Source organism: Lissotriton helveticus, chromosome 7, assembly GCF_964261635.1.
Source record: "Lissotriton helveticus chromosome 7, aLisHel1.1, whole genome shotgun sequence".
Taxonomy (NCBI): Eukaryota; Metazoa; Chordata; class Amphibia; order Caudata; family Salamandridae; genus Lissotriton; species Lissotriton helveticus.
The window spans coordinates 1,560,700,138-1,560,719,703 of NC_136068.1; positions in this window are offsets into that span (position 1 = coordinate 1,560,700,138).

Genomic DNA, 19,566 nt, shown 5'->3' on the forward strand with positions numbered 1-19,566 from the left:
TGTCTTGTCCTTTTTTAAAATCACTATAATATCCCCTTCTGCCCATGTGCGTGGTATTGATCTGCCACACTGTGCCTGCAACAGAGTTTCCAGCATGTTCCCACCTAATTCATTCCAAAATGTCCTATAGAATTCCGCTGGTATTTGGTCAGACCCTGTAGCCTTCCCTGCTGGAAGAGACATTATCGCATCTCTAACTTCTTGCAGTGTCAAGGGAAGATCTAACTTCTCTTTATCCTCTATGCTTAATGTGGGGTGCGGAATGTCTGCCAAGTAGTGTAAGATCTCTATATCAGTAATGTTTAAGTTCTGTTCATAAAGGTTCCCATAAAACCCCCTAAAAACTTCCTGTATTTCCTCCGGTTTGTTAACTATATTTCCTGAGCGATCTTTAATTTCCTTTATCTCCCCTGCAGCCAAATTCTGTCTAGTCCGAATGGCTAGTAGATGGCCTACTCTTTCATTAAATTCATAGCACTTCTCCTTTTTAGCTAAAAAATTCCCTGCCGCCTTCTGAGCCAAACTCTCCCCAGCCTGCGCTTTGTTCAATTCTATCTCCAGAAGTATACACTCTATTGGTTCTTCTTGTGTTATGGCCATGACTAACCGCTCCTCTAATTCCTCTAGCTGTCTCAGCCTATTATCCATATTAATTTGTTCCCTCTTGCTCCGCGAGAGCGTATAGCTTAAAGTTTCCCCCCGAACTCCGGCCTTAAAAGCATCCCAAACAATATTAGCTGGGGCTGAGTTCCTATTGTCCTCCCAGAATTGTGGAATCCATTCCTGGATATGCCTGATATAGCCTGGGTCCCTCAATAATCCTCTCTCAAACGTCCAAGTAGTAGCTATTTTAATTCCCCTGTTCAACAATGGGATCTTTAGGATCAGAGGGTTGTGGTCGGAAACTAGTCTAGGCAATCTCTCTATCTGTGAACCATTTAGACTTGACCTTGAAATAAAAAAGTAGTCTAACCTTGCTACTTTTCTATGCGGGGCTGAGTAAAACGTACACCCTGTCCCTGATGGATTCTTTTTTGCCCATACATCTTCCAAAGCGTTATGCAGCACCATGTTATAAATAGCTTTACACACTTTCTTCTTGCGGCCAGTCCACTCTCCTTTTTTCAAAAATCCTGTCCCCTCCAGCCCATCAACATTGAAATCCCCACAACATATTATCGGTTCTGGCCATAGTGCTAGTTCTGTATCTAAATATTCAAACATTTCAGGCTCATCTTCATTGGAACCATATACCGCTACAATTGTAAAACAACCAGCCCCAGTTTGCGCCTCCACCACAACCCATCTTCCCTCCTGGTCTTCCTTTTTTCTTTTCATTTGCACACAGCCTTTCTTTGCTAATATAGCAACCCCACGTGTCCTAGTTTCTTGTTTTGTGTTCGCGATCACTTCAAACCCCAGCTGATCCAGCAAAAAAATTTCCGTTCCAGCAATGTGTGTCTCTTGCAAACATATTATTTCTGCCTTAACCAATCTCAGCATTGCAGCTACTTTCTGTCTTTTTACTCCGTTATTCAGCCCACATGTGTTCAAGGAAATAATCCTTAAAGCCATCTGTGTATTCTAGCATTCCCTATCTTCAAGCCTACAGTCCTAAAGCCATTAATTCCTGTTCTGTTGGGTATGTCTTCCCCTCTCTTCCAATTCAGATGTTTTCTAATCCTTTGTGTTGTTTCTTTCCAGCATCCCTTCACCCCCCCAGTGCCCCTTCCCTCCATCCCTCCACCCTCCCTACCCCTTCTTCCCACCCCTGCTGCGCCCTCCCCCCTCCCGCTTGTACAGGCAAATAGGTCACTCATGACCTATGTGTGACTGCTGTGTACTGTAAGGTCGCCTCTCTCTCCTCTCTCCTACCACCAATTCATCCAAAAACACCCGTTATATTGAAGCCTAACTGCTACTTTGTATCTTATAAATTAGACTCTCTTCTCCTTCTATTTATTTTCCCTCCCCTTGCTCATCTCATTGAGCTCTGTAAGGTATTCTCCTGCCTTTATCTCCGAGAAGAACATCCTTGTGACGCCACCTGTAATAACTTTTAACTTGGCCGGGAACATCAGATAAGCCTCCGCTCCTTGTCGCTGGAAGGGTGCGATTAACTGCCTTAGCCTCCAACGCCTCTCAACAGTAACGTGGCAGAAGTCGGGTCTGGCAAAAAATGTAACTCCATGTGCGGTTTTCTTTGAATCTGGTCTGGCTTTTTCAATAATTTCTTGCCTTGCCAAGAAATTCCCAAAATATACCAGCATAGCTCTAGGCAAACTCTCCTGCCTCCCATCCCTTCTTTTTTTAACAAATAAGGGAAATCTGTGCGCTCTTTGCACCTCTAACTCCCATTGCCATTGAGCTTCCGGGAAGGCCTCCTTAAGTATCTTAATGACGAAACCTCTTGGATCTTGCCCCTCCACTCCCTCCTCTAGTCCCAAAAGTCTTGCATTATTACGCCTCTGGCGATTTTCTAAGTCCTCGACTTTCCACTGCAGGTCTTCCGCTTTTTTCGTCTGGTCCAGTTTAAATGTCTGCCAGTCCGTCACCTCATCCTCCAATCTCCCTGTTCTTTCTTCCACTTGAACCACTCGCTCTTCAACCTCCTCATATTTTTTGTTCATTCTTCTTATTCCAGCCTGCAATTTCTTGGTATCGTGTCTTGCCCTCCGACTCTCTATTCTGGCTTCAGACTGCATTTGTTTCAATGTGTCATACATCATGCCCATTGTAACATGCTGTGGGATATCGCTTTCTCCTCCACCTACGGCCCCCACCTCCCCTTGAGCTCCCTCCTGATACAAGTTGGAGGTAGCAGATTAGTCCCATGATAGTTTCTTGCTGGTTTTATCTGGTGATCCTCCCCCTCCGCCACCTCCTCCTCCTTGACCTTGACCTGCCGTAGTTCTCCTTCTTTTCAGTCTACTTTTTGTCCCTTGCTTTTCTTCCCAGCCTGAGCTGGATTCTCCTGAAATACCGCTCTCCTCCTCACTCGCGGAAGTATCCGTTTCTTCAGCAACTGAATAGAATTCCCCATCTCGGTCTCTCTGTGAGTCAAGGCTCACGATGCTTCCCCATTCAGATTCCTGAGCCCGAGTTGTTTTATTGTTCAGTCCTTCCTCCACTTGGAGCAGCGCCTCCATCATCTGAGCGTTATTGGAGCTCCCTGCCTCGCATGCCGCCTCGCTCAATACTCCGCTTGCAGGCATCCCTGACCCACTCCTCACCTGTGGCGGCTGGTCGGTGTTCGCGTCTGCCGTTTCCTCTGGTGCCGCCGACTCTGCTGGCTCTGCTGTCTTCGTATCTGGCGCGTCGGTAGCGTCAATAGTTAGTGTCCGTGGTTGCTCAGCAACAGGGATGCCAGCGTCCTCGAGGACGGCACCAGTTCCCGCAGTGGTTACGTCTCCGCCGGCCTCTTCGATCAAGTCGGCGTTTTCTCCTGGGGGATCCTTTGCTGAGTTTCGTGCGAGTAGAGACCTGCCGCCGAATGACTCAGGTAGGGTGGGTTGCCTATAATTGAAGTCCTTTTGTTCTTTAGCCATGTCAGATCTGCTGCTCCTTGGGCATGAATTATTACAATCTTTATCCTGCGTTTGAGTCATCAGCGGTGCATGACCCTTAACCGCCGTTGTATGCCCCGATTTGCTTTCGTTCTTTTTCTCTCCTTTTTCCGTTTTTCTTTGATAAACTCTCTGAGGGGCGCTTGCTGTCGGGTTTGTTCGTTTAGTGGCCGGCATGATCTTCTGTGTAGTGCCCGATCCTGACAACTTAGCTGCACTCCCTGCTGTGCTAGACGTTGTAGGCGCCAATTTGTCCTTTTCTTTCTCGCCTTTGCCCCTTTGTGACATTTTTTGGATTTTAGACCAGGCAGCCTTCCAGAGTGATTTTATCTTCTTAAGCCCCGCCGAGGCTTGTGTCCTAAGGTTTGGGGCAGTTGGATTAACTTGACCATGAACAATAAACCAAAGCAACAGTCGCATCCCCAGGCCAGCGGTCTCTTGCTCTACTTGGTGGGTATTCTTTTTCCTTTCAACAAAACCGGAGAGAGAGTATATTGCGACCGCTCTCTACAGCACACTGTCGGCCATCTTGCGAATATGAACCACTTTCCATATTCATTTGAACAGGGGTCATATTCATTTAAACATGGCTTGGTTCATTTTGATATGGCTTATTAATTTCAAAGCACGCTACGTTTATCTCAAATAGTTTCATATTCATTTAAAAAAAATCCATATTCATTTTAATAAAGGCCTTGTTCATTTTGATGTGGCAATCTTTATTTCAACAGGTGTCATATTCATTTAAAAGTGGAATATGAACCACTTTTAAATGAATATGACACCTGTTGAAATAAAGATTGCCACATCAAAATGAACAAGGCCTTTATTAAAATGAATATGGATTTTTTTAAATGAATATGAAACTATTTGAGATAAACGTAGCGTGCTTTGAAATTAATAAGCCATATCAAAATGAACCAAGCCATGTTTAAATGAATATGACCCCTGTTCAAATGAATATGGCTTCCAATGAACTTATGTTGATTTGTTTTAAAATTAATATTACATATTGAGATGAATATTACATATTCAGAAAGGATATGAGAAGGACTACATTGAATTAACTAAAATTAATATAACAGAATATAAAATAAGGAACCAGCATTTACCATGCATCCGTTACATACATCCATTTGCAACGCAAGTAAATATTTCTACATTTGTCACACTGTAACACATAGGTAAGTATTTTTGCAAATAACATATTTTTTTATGTGTGCGTAGAGATAAAGGGAGATAAGGAAAATCTTTGGGTTTAAAGGAAGGTGATAATAATTTTAGATTTTAGGGTGGGTAAAGGTAAAGGGAGGTAATGGTGATTATAGGGTTTAGGAAGAGGATAGAGGCAAAGGGAGGTAAGGAATAACAAAAGGGTACTCACGTACAAAATAAAAAAACACACACACATATAAATCCATATACATGGGTGTGCACAGGATTAGAGTGTCGTCTAAATTATGCAAAAGAGGAAGCAGGAAACTATGGGTAGTTCCCAAGTTTACAAGGAGTGCAGCTCCTTTCTAGGGGCACTCTACAACACCACTGAATCTTTTAACATCAAATGTCCATTATTCTAGCAAAGTTTTGAAGCATAGGATTTGTACAGTTCCATCCACTCCAAGCGAGAAGGTGACTATGGGCCTGATTACGAGTTTTGCGGTCTTAGAGCGGGCTGCCACGCCAGCCCATGCTCCAAGACTGCCATACCAGTAGTCTGGCCGCCTGCCATATTCCGATTGGAATACAGGTCGAGCAGTCCTGCAGCGGGCCCATGGCGGTGCCTATCAAAGACTCATATGTGAGCCTTAGAAAGGCAGCGCCATGCAACCATCACAGGGCATTTCAGCACAGCATGGATTGTGAAGTCCATGCCGTGCTGGAACAGGGGGTGCATACTGACAGGGGTGCAAACCATGTTCCTCCCAGCATGCATCCCCTGGCCTGGAGGCAACAGGGGGCTGTGTAGGCCCCCTTAGTTTACTCACCACCACACTTTTCATGGAGGGCTTACCACCATGAAAACTGTAGCGGTGAGGAAACTCATAATTTGCTTGCCGGTACCGCAGCGGCACCACCAGTATATTGGGGGCCACGGGGAACATCCTTTACAACGCGGATGTTACACAGCAGTTCCCTTACGACGCAACTTTTACAACGCAAGTTGTAACAACGAATTGCGCTGGGGGGCGCTCCAGGATAGTAAATAGTTTAATTTACTATCCAACTCCTTCCCTACTATCCACGGGGACTGGAGTTGGAATAGTAAATTAAACTATTCACTATCCAGCCCCCAACAACGCAAGTCGTGGACCGACTTGCGTTGTAAAGGATGCGTCGTAAAGTACTGCGATGGATCCGTGTGATAACAGCGGTCCTATGCCTGTCTGACCATCAAACTTGTAATACGGCAGTCGGACCGCCGGTAGCCGCACCGCCCCTGTGGGTTTGGTAGTCCATCAGACTGCTAAATTCGTAATCAGGCCCTAAGTCTTTTGTCATTTCTACAGCAAAGTCTTTTAAACATAGGATTAGCTAGTGTCATCCATGCCGAAATATAAAATAACCAACATGTTTTATCACTCCAGGCACTGTATCACAGCTTTGAATTGAATAAAAGCGACCCTTGACACATGAGTTTATCAGTCAATCATGTGACTTGTAAAGTGCGACTACTCACCCATAAGGGTCTCAAGGTGCTGCTGGGGGGACTGCTGATTCGTCGAAGGCACTGTGGTTCAGTCGAAGAGCCAGGTCTTGAGGTCCTTTCTGAATTCCAGGTATTTGCTGCGAGGTAGGAGAAGGATCTTCCTCTGGCTGTGGTCTTGTGCATAAGTGGCTAGCGCCAGTTGGGCAGAGCGGAGGACTCAAGTGGGTGAGTGGAGTGCGAGGCGGTGGTTGAGGTGTGCAGGTCCCACATCGTATAGGGCTTTGTAGGCTTGTGTGAGGAGCTCGAAGGTGATTCTTTGGTTGACTGGGAGCCTTTGGAAGTCTCTTAGGTAACCGGTGATGTGGCTGTGGTGGGGGATATTGAGGATTAGTCTGGCAGAGGCGTTCTGAATGTATTGCCGTTTCTCAAGGAGTTTCTGATTGATGCCGGCATAGAGTGTGTTGCCATAGTCAAGTCTGCTGCTGATGAGTGTGTGGGCGACCATCTTTCTGAACTCAGTGGGGATCCACTTGAAGATCTTTCAGAGCAGATGTAGCATATGGAAGCAGGATGATGAGACTGCGTTGATCTGGTGGTTCATGGTGAGCGAGGAGTCTAGATTGATGTTGAGGTTTCGTGCATGATTTGGGAGTGTGGAGAGATCCAAGATCTGTGGGTCACCAGGGGTCGTCCCAGGGGGAGTGGGTGGAGCCCAGGATGGGGATTTCAGTCTTCTCTGGATGAGCTTGAAGCAGCTATACTTCATCGAGGTGGCCACAGCCTTCATCCTGTCATGGAAGTTGTTCTTGGCGACTGTGGGTTCGTGGGTGAGGGAGAGGATCAGCTGTGTGTCATTGGCGTAGGTGAAGATGTTGAGTTTGTGGTTCCTGACAATGGCTGCAAGCAGGTCCATTTAGATGTTGAAGAGAGTGGGGCTCAGGGAGGAGCCCTGAGGTACTCCGCAGCTGATCTCTGTGGGTTCAGAGTGCAATGGTGGTAGTCTGACTCTCTGTGTTTTGCCAGTGAGGAAGGAGCGGATCTATTGCAGGGCTTTGTCATGGATGCCGGCTTTGTGGTGTCTTGTACATAGGGTGCGGTGGGAGATGGTGTTGAACGCAACCGAAAGGTCCAGGAGGATGAGGGCTGCAGTTTCACCTCAGTCGAGGAGGGTGCAGACATCATCTGTGGCTGTGGGGAGGGTGGTCTAAGAGCTGTGGTTGCTTCGGAAGCCGTATTGGGAGAAGTCCAGGATGTGATTCTCTTCAATGAACTCAGAAAGGTGGGCGTTGATTGCCTTCTGGATGACCTTGACTGGGAAAGGGAGCAGAGAGATGTGCCTGATGTTCTTGAGGTCCTTCGGGTCGGCAGAGGGTTTCTTCAACAATCGGTTGATCTCTGCCTGTTTTCAGTCTTTCAGGATGGTGGCGGGGTTGATGGAGTAGCTGATGGTGCAGCAGAGTTCGGGGCAATGGAGGTGGTGGCTCTGTTGAAGATGTGGTTTGGGCTGGGGCCCGAGGGGGCTCCAGAAAGAATGTTCTTCATGATCTTGAGGGTATTGTCAGCAGTGAGGGGAGTCCAACTGAGCAGGGTCTGCTGGGGTCCGGTGTTATTGGGTGTGGTGGTAACAGGTAGGGTGAGAGGGTTTTGGGTATTGAGGCTGTTGAAGCTGTCGTAGATCTCCTTAATCTTGCAGTGAAAGAAGGTGCTGAGGCTGTTGCAGAGGCCTTGGGAGGGTGGGATGCCTGCTGTCTCTGTGCTGGGTTTGGTGAATTCTTTGACCATGGCGAAAAGTTCTTTGCTATTGAGTGGTTGGTGGTGATCCTTTCTTGTAGGGCCGCTTTCTTTGTTCTAATGAGGTGGTGGTGTGCAGTGACAGCGGTTTTAAAGGCAGAGTTGTCCTCTGGGTTCTTGCTGCTCCTCCATCTCTTCTCAAGTCATCTACAGGTGCGCCTGGACTCATGAAGGGCGGGAGAGAACCAGCTGGATTTTTTGGAATGTTGCTTGCCTGAGTTTTCTTTGAGAGGAGCCATTGTGTTGGCTCAGTTGGAGAGCCACATGTGATTGCGTGCTGAGGTATTAGTGTCTGCGGATGTTGGAGGTGGGGTTTTGCTGAGGGAGGTGGTGAGGTGTTCTGTGACTTTTTTTCAACTTCTGTAAGGGGAGCAATGGACGCAGTGGTGTACGGTGGGTTTGGACGCAGTGGTGGTCGGTGCAAATGAGATCGGAGGTGTGGCTGAAGGTGATGTTGCTGCTGGTGGAGATGATGGGGTTGAGACGGTGTCTTGCTGAGTGGGTTGAGGAGGTGAACCGTTGTTTGAGTCAGACCGTGGTGATGTTCTCCAGCAGGGACGATGTGTTCTTGTCATTGGGGTTGTCCAGGTGAAAGTTGAAGTCGCCGAGGAGGATGTAGTCTGTGGAGGCCAGAGCTTGTGGTACAATGAAGTCAATTATGGAGCCGCTGATGGGTGGACGGGGTCCTTGGGGTCTCCAGGTGAGGGTGCCGCAGAGGATGGTGTTTGGGTTGGCCTGGACCTGGAAGTGGAGGTGCTCCATGTAGGTCAAGTTGTTGTCCGAGTGGTGATGCAGAGGGTACGTTTGTGTATGATGGGGGATTCCTCCACTCGGTTTGTTGATGCAGTCCTTATGAATGATCTTGTAGCCATCCGGGATGGTGGTGGCAATGTCCGGGGCAGAGGTGGAGTTCATCCAGGTTTCCATGTGGTCAATGGAGTAGAGTAGGTCCCAGATCTTCACTGCGTTTTTGTAGAGGGCGCGTGTGTTGGACAGGATACAGCTGAGATGGTTGGGTCCGGTACTTGTCAGTTGTGCAGTAAGTGGGGATGGTGTGCGTGGCAGGCAAAGGTACAGCTGCAGTTTCTGTAGGAAAAAGGGCCCTGGGTGTCATTTGGCGATGCCCGAAGGCAAGCAGTGTGGCGTCTGATGTTGAGGGCATGGAGGGTGTTGGTGTCATAAAGGTGGCTGGTCCGAGGACCAGGGTCCGTGGAGCTGGCGTGGTCCAGGTGCCTTCGGCGGGCAGCAGTTCGGCCATGCAGCGGCCGCCATTAAGTAGCATGAGGAAGATAGCTAAACAGCTGGGAGGCGGGAAAATCAGGTAAGCAGTGCTGGAGGGAGGTGGTGCCAGGGGGGCCGAGCAGAGGCAGAGACATAGCGAGGAAAAGGCACAAAAGTGACGAGGAAAAAGTTGAAAAGCGGAAAATGCAAAAAGTGAAAGAAAGTGATAGAAAAGCATAAAAAAATGCATAAAGCAAAAGAAAATATGAAAGGAGTAAAAAAGAGATTGTGGCATTCCCAAACAGCGCGTCCCAGTAGCTTGTGTCAAGAGTCACTCATAGGCAGTCTCTGGGTGGATTTTCAGGCTCTGCATGGTCCAGCAAGATGGGGCCACAGTGGCATACTGGGGCCACAAGATATCAGCCAGGTTGGGTGTGAATGCATTCCAGGGCCGCCACAGGACCCCACACAGCGAGAAGCGCTGGCCAGCCTTGGTAACCCCACACCCAAGAAGGTGGCTGCATCCGAGACCAGCACTAGGCACAGAATCCTGACCTGCAGAGCCACACGGGTGAGGCATGGCTAGCACATCACACCCGGGACACCCCCAGCAGGTAGCCTCTCACTGCCCAGGCTTCCCACCATATCAATCAAGGCAGTGTGTGGCCACAGCAAATCCAGGAGAGAGGTAGGAAAAAATGGGGGGAAGGATGCCCCAGGGAAGTCCGGATAAGCACAGGAACAGCTAATCTGGCCGGCTCAACAAATGTTTAGCTCCTATTAGAGCTCTCCGGACAGATATAGCTCTGTCCAGACACAAGACAGCATCCAGTATAGGTGTCTCACACACACTTCTGAAACACATCTATTTGTGTACTTATATAAATATATACATATAGTACATATAGGAGTGTGCGCGCACACATATGTATAGATCTTATACATATATATATATTCACTGAAAAAACCATAGGTTATAGACCATATATAGTTAGGAATTAGCATTTACAAAACCTTGAAAATTCACTGAAAAAACCATAGGTTATAGACCATATATAGTTAGGAATTAGCATTTAAAAAACCTTATTTTACTCACACAAAACCATTGAAATTCCATATATAGTTAGTTGCACTAACTATATATCGCGCACCCGCAATCCACTGCTGATGATGTCACATATTACATCATTCATGACATGGTCAGTGACATCACTGATGACATCACTGATGACATCTCAAATGACATCACTGATGACATCACTGATGACAACATCCAGTGACTGTATGTTTCTGTAAAGTTAAAATATGTCTTACATATTGAAGAATGAGTGGATGTATAAGTGTCTGGATGAAGGATTTAGTAGGTGCATGACTGACTGTATGAGTGAGTGATTAAATGTGTCTCACTGAGTGCATGGGTTAGTGACTAAACTGTTTTAATTTGTGCATCATTGTGTCTGTTGTTCTGTAATCTGCTGCATGTGTTGATCATTAGCTATATGACTAACTATATGGGTTATTGATTGGTTGCCCAAGTATTTGTATGGGAGACTGAGTGTGTGTGTGGGTGGCTGGGAGGTGTATGACTCTGTGCATAGATGTGTGAGCAGTTGATTCACTAGATGTATGGGTTCAAAAGTGCACGTGGAAACAGCTGTATGGGCGGTTGACTGTGTGCATGAGTGTATTGGTGAGTGAATGGATATCTCAGTGCTACATGTCAAAGTAAGTACATATGTAAAACACAGTACATGTGAGAGTTGACATATATAAATAACTGTGCATAAGAGCCAGTGAATGTGTGAGTGGCTGTATGGATCATTGTGAACTTGTATCAGGGATTGTATAAGAGAGTAAATATGTGTTAGTATATGTTTCAATAAGTAAGGTGAGTATAACTATATAGTTGAGGAAATGGAGGTGTGATTGATTCTTTGCAAGACTGACTAGGTGTGTGAGTAACTCCATGGATGAGTGACAGTCTGTGAGTGTCTGTTTACACTGAGTGTATCTAAGGTTATATTAGAGTCTGAAGAGGTTCATCGTATCATCACATGAATGATGTCATCAGTGATGTGATCAGTAATGTCAAATGAGATGTCATCAGTGATGTCATCAGTGATGTCATTTGAGATGTCATCAGTGATGTCATCAGTGATGTCATTTGAGATGTCATCAGTGATGTCATCAGTGATGTCACTGACCATGTCATGAATGATGTAATATGTGACATCATCAGCAGTGGATTGCGGGTGCGCGATATATAGTTAGTGCAACTAACTATATATGGAATTTCAATGGTTTTGTGTGAGTAAAATAAGGTTTTTTAAATGCTAATTCCTAACTATATATAGTCTATAACCTATGGTTTTTTCAGTGAATTTTCAAAGTTTTGTAAATGCTAATTCCTAACTATATATGGTCTATAACCTATGGTTTTTTCAGTGAATTTCAATGGTTTTTTAATAGTAAATATCATAAGCTGTCGAATGTCAAGTACGTGGTAAGTGAAAAATTTTCGTGTTTATGCACACTGATCTGCTTTGAATGGTGCCCCCCCCCCCTCATTTCTATTAGGAGTACTCTCTCTTTGCAGATAGTGAAAGGTAGTTAACGCAGGCCTTTGCCCCCGTTGTAATACGTCGTGCCTGCTTCTCTCTCCATTTGATTGATTGTTATCCAAGCATTTACTGTTTTAGAATTGGTTCTCTTTGGTTCATTCTCTATTTACAAACAAACACAGAGTCGCAATACTCTGTTTAGTCTTTGCAGATAACGAAAAATCGTGTAAAAAAAAAGAAAAGGAATCGAGCAAAATCAGTAGGCCACTAATGGGATCTCTTTTTGACCTCGCTAAAATAGAAACATTAGGAACAACCCCTCATGACAAATACAAAACTAGTGAGATGAACTGAACTCCACACAATGATGGCTGCAAAACAGCTCGGCTCCGCCACCCACCCCGCCCAAAATAACGATAAAGAGCGGCTGCCATGATTGGTTGCGGAATGGCCACGACGGAGCTACGAAATGGTGGTGCTCTCATGCTAACCCCAGCTTCAGTCTGAAACATCCAGAAACACTGTAGACTACCAATTCGATCAGTTCCGGTAGCGCCCCAATGTAACCCGGTAGAGAAGAACTAGCCCTCCCCTCTTTGACTGATGGTTCTTGTTGCCTGTCCCTTCTGTTGTCATTTAACAGAACTATTTAGCCTGCTGAAAGGGGTTGTGTTCCGACCGCTGGTTGGTGGAGACATTTTGACTATATTCTGGACCTGCGTTGTCGCGTAATGCGTCATATGACGCGCCGCGTTAGCGCATCCGGAAGTCATCCGGGGCGCGACGCGCAGCGCGTAACGTAAGCATAACAAGTCATGTGACTTGTTAATAAAACTTTTCATTGGTTCATTTTACTTTTCTTATTCTAATGATGAAAGGCTTGGTCATATGACCTAAAAATTACGCTTTTTATTACTTCCGAACATTATTTTTTCTTAAATATATGTTATAATGTTCCAGGCTAATGTACTTTCCCGGAAAATTTACAACTGTCCTGCAAGTAAAATATATTCTTTTTTCGAGAAAAAGAGCGTTTCTTCGTCCCATGACGGAGCCGTTGAGCAAAAGAGGGTCGACCTGCTGTCTTAGTCGCCGATACGCCTGAATATGAGATTCTTATCGATCACTTTATGTTGCAGGAGTAGAAAACACAACAGCCCTTGACCATTTATCTTTACTGCGTTCCTGCGTATTATACCTTTTACCCTTCATGTAATTGGTCTGCTTTATTTCACTTGCCTTTTAATGATTCTAAAACAGTGACTATTATTAAAAACTTTACCAATGTATATACTACTACCATGTTTTCTTTTAAAAACCTTTATTGTGAAAATTTCATTATACAAATACGAGCCTATAACCACGTGGGCCGGCCACGGAGCAAACTGTAATCGTATATGATGAGTAGACATTTACACTGTAGAGGAACGTAACGGGCGGGCCATTAGGTTGCAAGAACTAAGGTGTCTAACAGTTGCGGAATCGGTGGACGTACATTTTATAATTAAAATACGACAGGGCCAGTTACAATAAAATTATCTAGATATACATTTGCGGGCAAGTACCATGGGTGACGTTAATTCGAACTTTCAATAGTACAGTAATCAATAACACATCAGAACTTAATATCAATAGGGATGTCGAAATATTCAATCAATTCTCGTCCCCGCCCGCCATATGCTTCAAAACTGCATACGTATCTCGTGATTTCAAGGTTCTGCAACCAGTACACAACAAGGAGTTACGAGTCCCATTTATTCCGGCGCCATTTTGGGCGAGGACGGGCAGGTCCAGGATATAGTCAAAATGTCTCTACCAACCATCGACTATGATGATGTTCATATGCTGTATTTATTAGAGTAACACTCATCTGTCCACATGAAATTAATTTGCCACAATCTAAACATGTCATTTTAATCTTTCCAAAGTTCTAAATATTTGGGACCATTTCCCTTGCCTCTGATGCTGTCAGTGCCACTTCTTTGATGAATGTACTGGCAGGTCGGGGGTTCTCCTCCAAATCTCTCTTTCATGCAGCACTATAATTAATTGGTGCCACCTCTCCATATGACGATGCATGGTATAGTTACCATAACTATATTTTTTTTGGTTCCTCTGGAGAGTACATCGTGGCAGATGAAGCGTGTAACGTACCGGGAATTTTCCTTTTTTTGCATGTACAGGAAAGGAAAAAAAAAAATCGAGCGTCCGAGTTCTAAAGTGTCCCAGGGCCATTTTAGTACACCAGGCCCAAATCCAAAGAACAGGCCGCCATTTTGAGAGTCCTGTTGCAGCCGCCTGTCGCTGTAGCATCAAGAGCGGCCGAAACTCAGCTGAATGGCAACTGAAACGGTAAAGGGGCGCCCCACTACAGCAGACGAGCCTCCACCTAGGAAGGCCCGTTCACGCCGCCTCCCCCCCCCCCCTTCGGGCACCCCACGCCGTTATTCGGAGCAGTATTGTAGGATGGCCACACCAGTGCGGCAACTTGCTAGACATCACCTCGGTGGTAACCGAATCTCAGCGCCTTCTGGTGTCTTCTCTTCAGAAAATATTCTTGCGCTACCTTTGCCCCATTCGCACATCGGTCCGCTACTGACGCCATCTCACAGGCTAATGGGGCGCCCCACGCCGAGTTTCAGCATTGTAGGATGACCACACCAGTACAGCAACTTGCTAGACATCACCTCGGTGCCATCCGGATCTCGGCGCCCCACTGCAGATGAAGTGCCTCTCAACTATGAAACCACCACGGTGCCATCCGGATCTTGGCGCCTTGTGCTGGTTCCGGCCTATTCACACATCGGTCCGCTACTGACGCCATCTCACAGGCCAACGGGGCGCCCCACGCCGACTTTCAGCATTGTAGGATGGCCACACCAGTGCGGCAACTTGCTAGACATCACCTCAGTGCCATCCGGATCTTGGCATCTCAACGCCTAGTGGTATCTTCCATACAGAAAATATTGTTGCGCTGCCTTTGGCCCCATTCGCACATCGGTCCGCTACTGACGCCATGTCACAGGCCAACAGGGCGCCCCACGCCGACTTTTACCATTGTAGGATGGCCACACCAGTGCCACAACTTGCTAGACACCACCTCGGTGCCATCCGGATCTTGGCATCTCAGCGCCTTGTGGTGTCTTCTATTCAGAAAACATTGTTGCGCTGCCTTTGGCCCCATTCGCACATCGGTCCGCTACTGACGCCATCTCACAGGCCAACGGGGCGCCCCACGCCGACTTTCAACATTGTAGGATGGCCACACCAGTGCACCTTACTAGACACCACCTCGGTGCCATCCGGATCTTGGCGCGTTGTGCTGCCTTCGGCCTATTCGCACATCGGTCCGCTACTGACGCGAACTCACAGGCCAACAGGGCGCCCCACGCCGACTTTCAGCATTGTAGGATGGCCACACCAGTGCTGCAACTTGCTGGACACCACCTCGGTGCCATCCGGATCTTGGCGCGTTGTGTTGCCTTCGGCCTATTCGCACATCGGTCCGCTACTGATGCCGCCTCACGTGCCAACGTATTTTCTCCGCATTTTATACCCTATGCCGCATAACAGGTCATGTGACTTGTTTATAAAACTTTTCATTGGTTCATTGTACTTTTGGTTTCCTAATGATGGAAGGCTTGATCATATGACCTAAAAACAACACTTTTCATTGGATGAAAACTTTTTTTTTTCCCCAAACGATGAAAGCCCCACCTTGTTTCTGGATGTTTCAGACTGAAGCTGGCGTCACCATGAAAGCACCACCATCTCGTGGCTCCGTCGTAGTCATTCCGCGAGCAATCATGGCAGCCGCTCCCCACCAGAAGCCTGCAGGAGTCGGGGGCCCCCAAAACTTTTGATGAATCCTCAAGGCAGAGGGAACGCTTTCGAGAATGGGGTCCAAGACCTAGCAGACAAGCGTCCGATTTCCAAGGTGTCCCAGGGCCATTTCAGTGGACCAGGCCCAAAAAGGAAACAGCCTGCCACCATTTTGAGAGTCCTGTGACAGCCGCCTATCGCTGCACCGCAAGAGTGGGCGCAACTCAGCTGAATTGCGGCTTTTGACACAGCGGACCAAAAGCGGACGAATGGCAACTGAAACGGTAAAGGGGCGCCCCACTACAACAGACGAGACTCCACCTGGAGAGGCCCGTTCACGCCGCCTCCCCCGGGGCGCCCCACGCCGTTATTCGGAGCAGCATTGTAGGATACCAAAACCAGTGCGGCAACTTACTGGACATCACCTTGGTGCCATCGTTCTGCTGCCTTGGAACTATTCGCACAACAGTTTGCTACTGATGACCCACCCCCCGCGACGCCCCACGCCGGATTCCGAAATCAGTGAAATCTGGACGTTGTGCTGCGTTGGGACTATTCGCACAGCCGACCGCTACTTCGTTGTTTTTCCCTAAAAATGTTTATATGTTATTACTGTTTTTGTTTTCTTGTATATATTTATAAGTTATTAAAGTTTTATAATCTTACTACTTTGTTGGAGTGCTATATATTTTTAATGTGACACATAATTGTAAAATCTTTGATGTACAAAGAGTCATCCCTGGAATCTTCCGCTTCAGGCTCGGTCCCCTCCCCAATCACAATACAGGATGGTTTTCAGATAATAGGAACGCGTCTGCTGTGACGGATCTCATCGAGTGTGGGCCTTGATCTACTATAACTCCTTTGAAGAGGGGTGATTCTTTACAGCTGGGCAAAAACAACAAGTGATGGACTGAATGTGGATCAATGTCACACACTCCCCCAGTCAAAAGATCTGGGCCCAAATCCATCGTTTTTTTGCACTCCACACCACCCTGGGTTAGACAATGGCGATATGCAAATCAGCTCTGACCCTGTTGCCCCATGGGAACAGTCCAGTCCGAACTACAAAAGCCATGTCCTTCCCAGAACGGAATCAAGCATCCGAGGACCGGACCGGTTTCGAGGTAACACCTCTCTTCAGCCCGGCTAGCTTGACTCCAAGTGGTGTGGAGTGCCTGGGACCCACGTCTGGGCATCCCCAGCGCACTTAGGGCGGCAATTGCAAAAACAACAAGTGATGGACTGAATGTGGATCAATGTCACACACTCCCCCAGTCAAAAGATCTGGGCCCAAATCCATCGTTTTTTTGCACTCCACACCACCCTGGGTTAGACAATGGCGATATGCAAATCAGCTCTGACCCTGTTGCCCCATGGGAACAGTCCAGTCCGAACTACAAAAGCCATGTCCTTCCCAGAACGGAATCAAGCATCCGAGGACCGGACCGGTTTCGAGGTAACACCTCTCTTCAGCCCGGCTAGCTTGACTCCAAGTGGTGTGGAGTGCCTGGGACCCACGTCTGGGCATCCCCAGCGCACTTAGGGCGGCAATTGCAAAAACAACAAGTGATGGACTGAATGTGGATCAATGTCACACACTCCCCCAGTCAAAAGATCTGGGCCCAAATCCATCGTTTTTTTGCACTCCACACCACCCTGGGTTAGACAATGGCGATATGCAAATCAGCTCTGACCCTGTTGCCCCATGGGAACAGTCCAGTCCGAACTACAAAAGCCATGTCCTTCCCAGAACGGAATCAAGCATCCGAGGACCGGACCGGTTTCGAGGTAACACCTCTCTTCAGCCCGGCTAGCTTGACTCCAAGTGGTGTGGAGTGCCTGGGACCCACGTCTGGGCATCCCCAGCGCACTTAGGGCGGCAATTGCAAAAACAACAAGTGATGGACTGAATGTGGATCAATGTCACACACTCCCCCAGTCAAAAGATCTGGGCCCAAATCCATCGTTTTTTTGCACTCCACACCACCCTGGGTTAGACAATGGCGATATGCAAATCAGCTCTGACCCTGTTGCCCCATGGGAACAGTCCAGTCCGAACTACAAAAGCCATGTCCTTCCCAGAACGGAATCAAGCATCCGAGGACCGGACCGGTTTCGAGGTAACACCTCTCTTCAGCCCGGCTAGCTTGACTCCAAGTGGTGTGGAGTGCCTGGGACCCACGTCTGGGCATCCCCAGCGCACTTAGGGCGGCAATTGCAAAAACAACAAGTGATGGACTGAATGTGGATCAATGTCACACACTCCCCCAGTCAAAAGATCTGGGCCCAAATCCATCGTTTTTTTGCACTCCACACCACCCTGGGTTAGACAATGGCGATATGCAAATCAGCTCTGACCCTGTTGCCCCATGGGAACAGTCCAGTCCGAACTACAAAAGCCATGTCCTTCCCAGAACGGAATCAAGCATCCGAGGACCGGACCGGTTTCGAGGTAACACCTCTCTTCAGCCCGGCTAGCTTGACTCCAAGTGGTGTGGAGTGCCTGGGACCCACGTCTGGGCATCCCCAGCGCACTTAGGGCGGCAATTGCAAAAACAACAAGTGATGGACTGAATGTGGATCAATGTCACACACTCCCCCAGTCAAAAGATCTGGGCCCAAATCCATCGTTTTTTTGCACTCCACACCACCCTGGGTTAGACAATGGCGATATGCAAATCAGCTCTGACCCTGTTGCCCCATGGGAACAGTCCAGTCCGAACTACAAAAGCCATGTCCTTCCCAGAACGGAATCAAGCATCCGAGGACCGGACCGGTTTCGAGGTAACACCTCTCTTCAGCCCGGCTAGCTTGACTCCAAGTGGTGTGGAGTGCCTGGGACCCACGTCTGGGCATCCCCAGCGCACTTAGGGCGGCAATTGCAAAAACAACAAGTGATGGACTGAATGTGGATCAATGTCACACACTCCCCCAGTCAAAAGATCTGGGCCCAAATCCATCGTTTTTTTGCACTCCACACCACCCTGGGTTAGACAATGGCGATATGCAAATCAGCTCTGACCCTGTTGCCCCATGGGAACAGTCCAGTCCGAACTACAAAAGCCATGTCCTTCCCAGAACGGAATCAAGCATCCGAGGACCGGACCGGTTTCGAGGTAACACCTCTCTTCAGCCCGGCTAGCTTGACTCCAAGTGGTGTGGAGTGCCTGGGACCCACGTCTGGGCATCCCCAGCGCACTTAGGGCGGCAATTGCAAAAACAACAAGTGATGGACTGAATGTGGATCAATGTCACACACTCCCCCAGTCAAAAGATCTGGGCCCAAATCCATCGTTTTTTTGCACTCCACACCACCCTGGGTTAGACAATGGCGATATGCAAATCAGCTCTGACCCTGTTGCCCCATGGGAACAGTCCAGTCCGAACTACAAAAGCCATGTCCTTCCCAGAACGGAATCAAGCATCCGAGGACCGGACCGGTTTCGAGGTAACACCTCTCTTCAGCCCGGCTAGCTTGACTCCAAGTGGTGTGGAGTGCCTGGGACCCACGTCTGGGCATCCCCAGCGCACTTAGGGCGGCAATTGCAAAAACAACAAGTGATGGACTGAATGTGGATCAATGTCACACACTCCCCCAGTCAAAAGATCTGGGCCCAAATCCATCGTTTTTTTGCACTCCACACCACCCTGGGTTAGACAATGGCGATATGCAAATCAGCTCTGACCCTGTTGCCCCATGGGAACAGTCCAGTCCGAACTACAAAAGCCATGTCCTTCCCAGAACGGAATCAAGCATCCGAGGACCGGACCGGTTTCGAGGTAACACGTCTGGGCATCCCCAGCGCACTTGGTGTGTAGTGCAAAAAAACGATGGATTTGGGCCCAGATCTTTTGACTGGGGGAGTGTGTGAGATTGATCCACATTCAGTCCATCACTTGTTGTTTTTTGCAATTGCCGCCCTAAGTGCGCTGGGGATGCCCAGACGTGGGT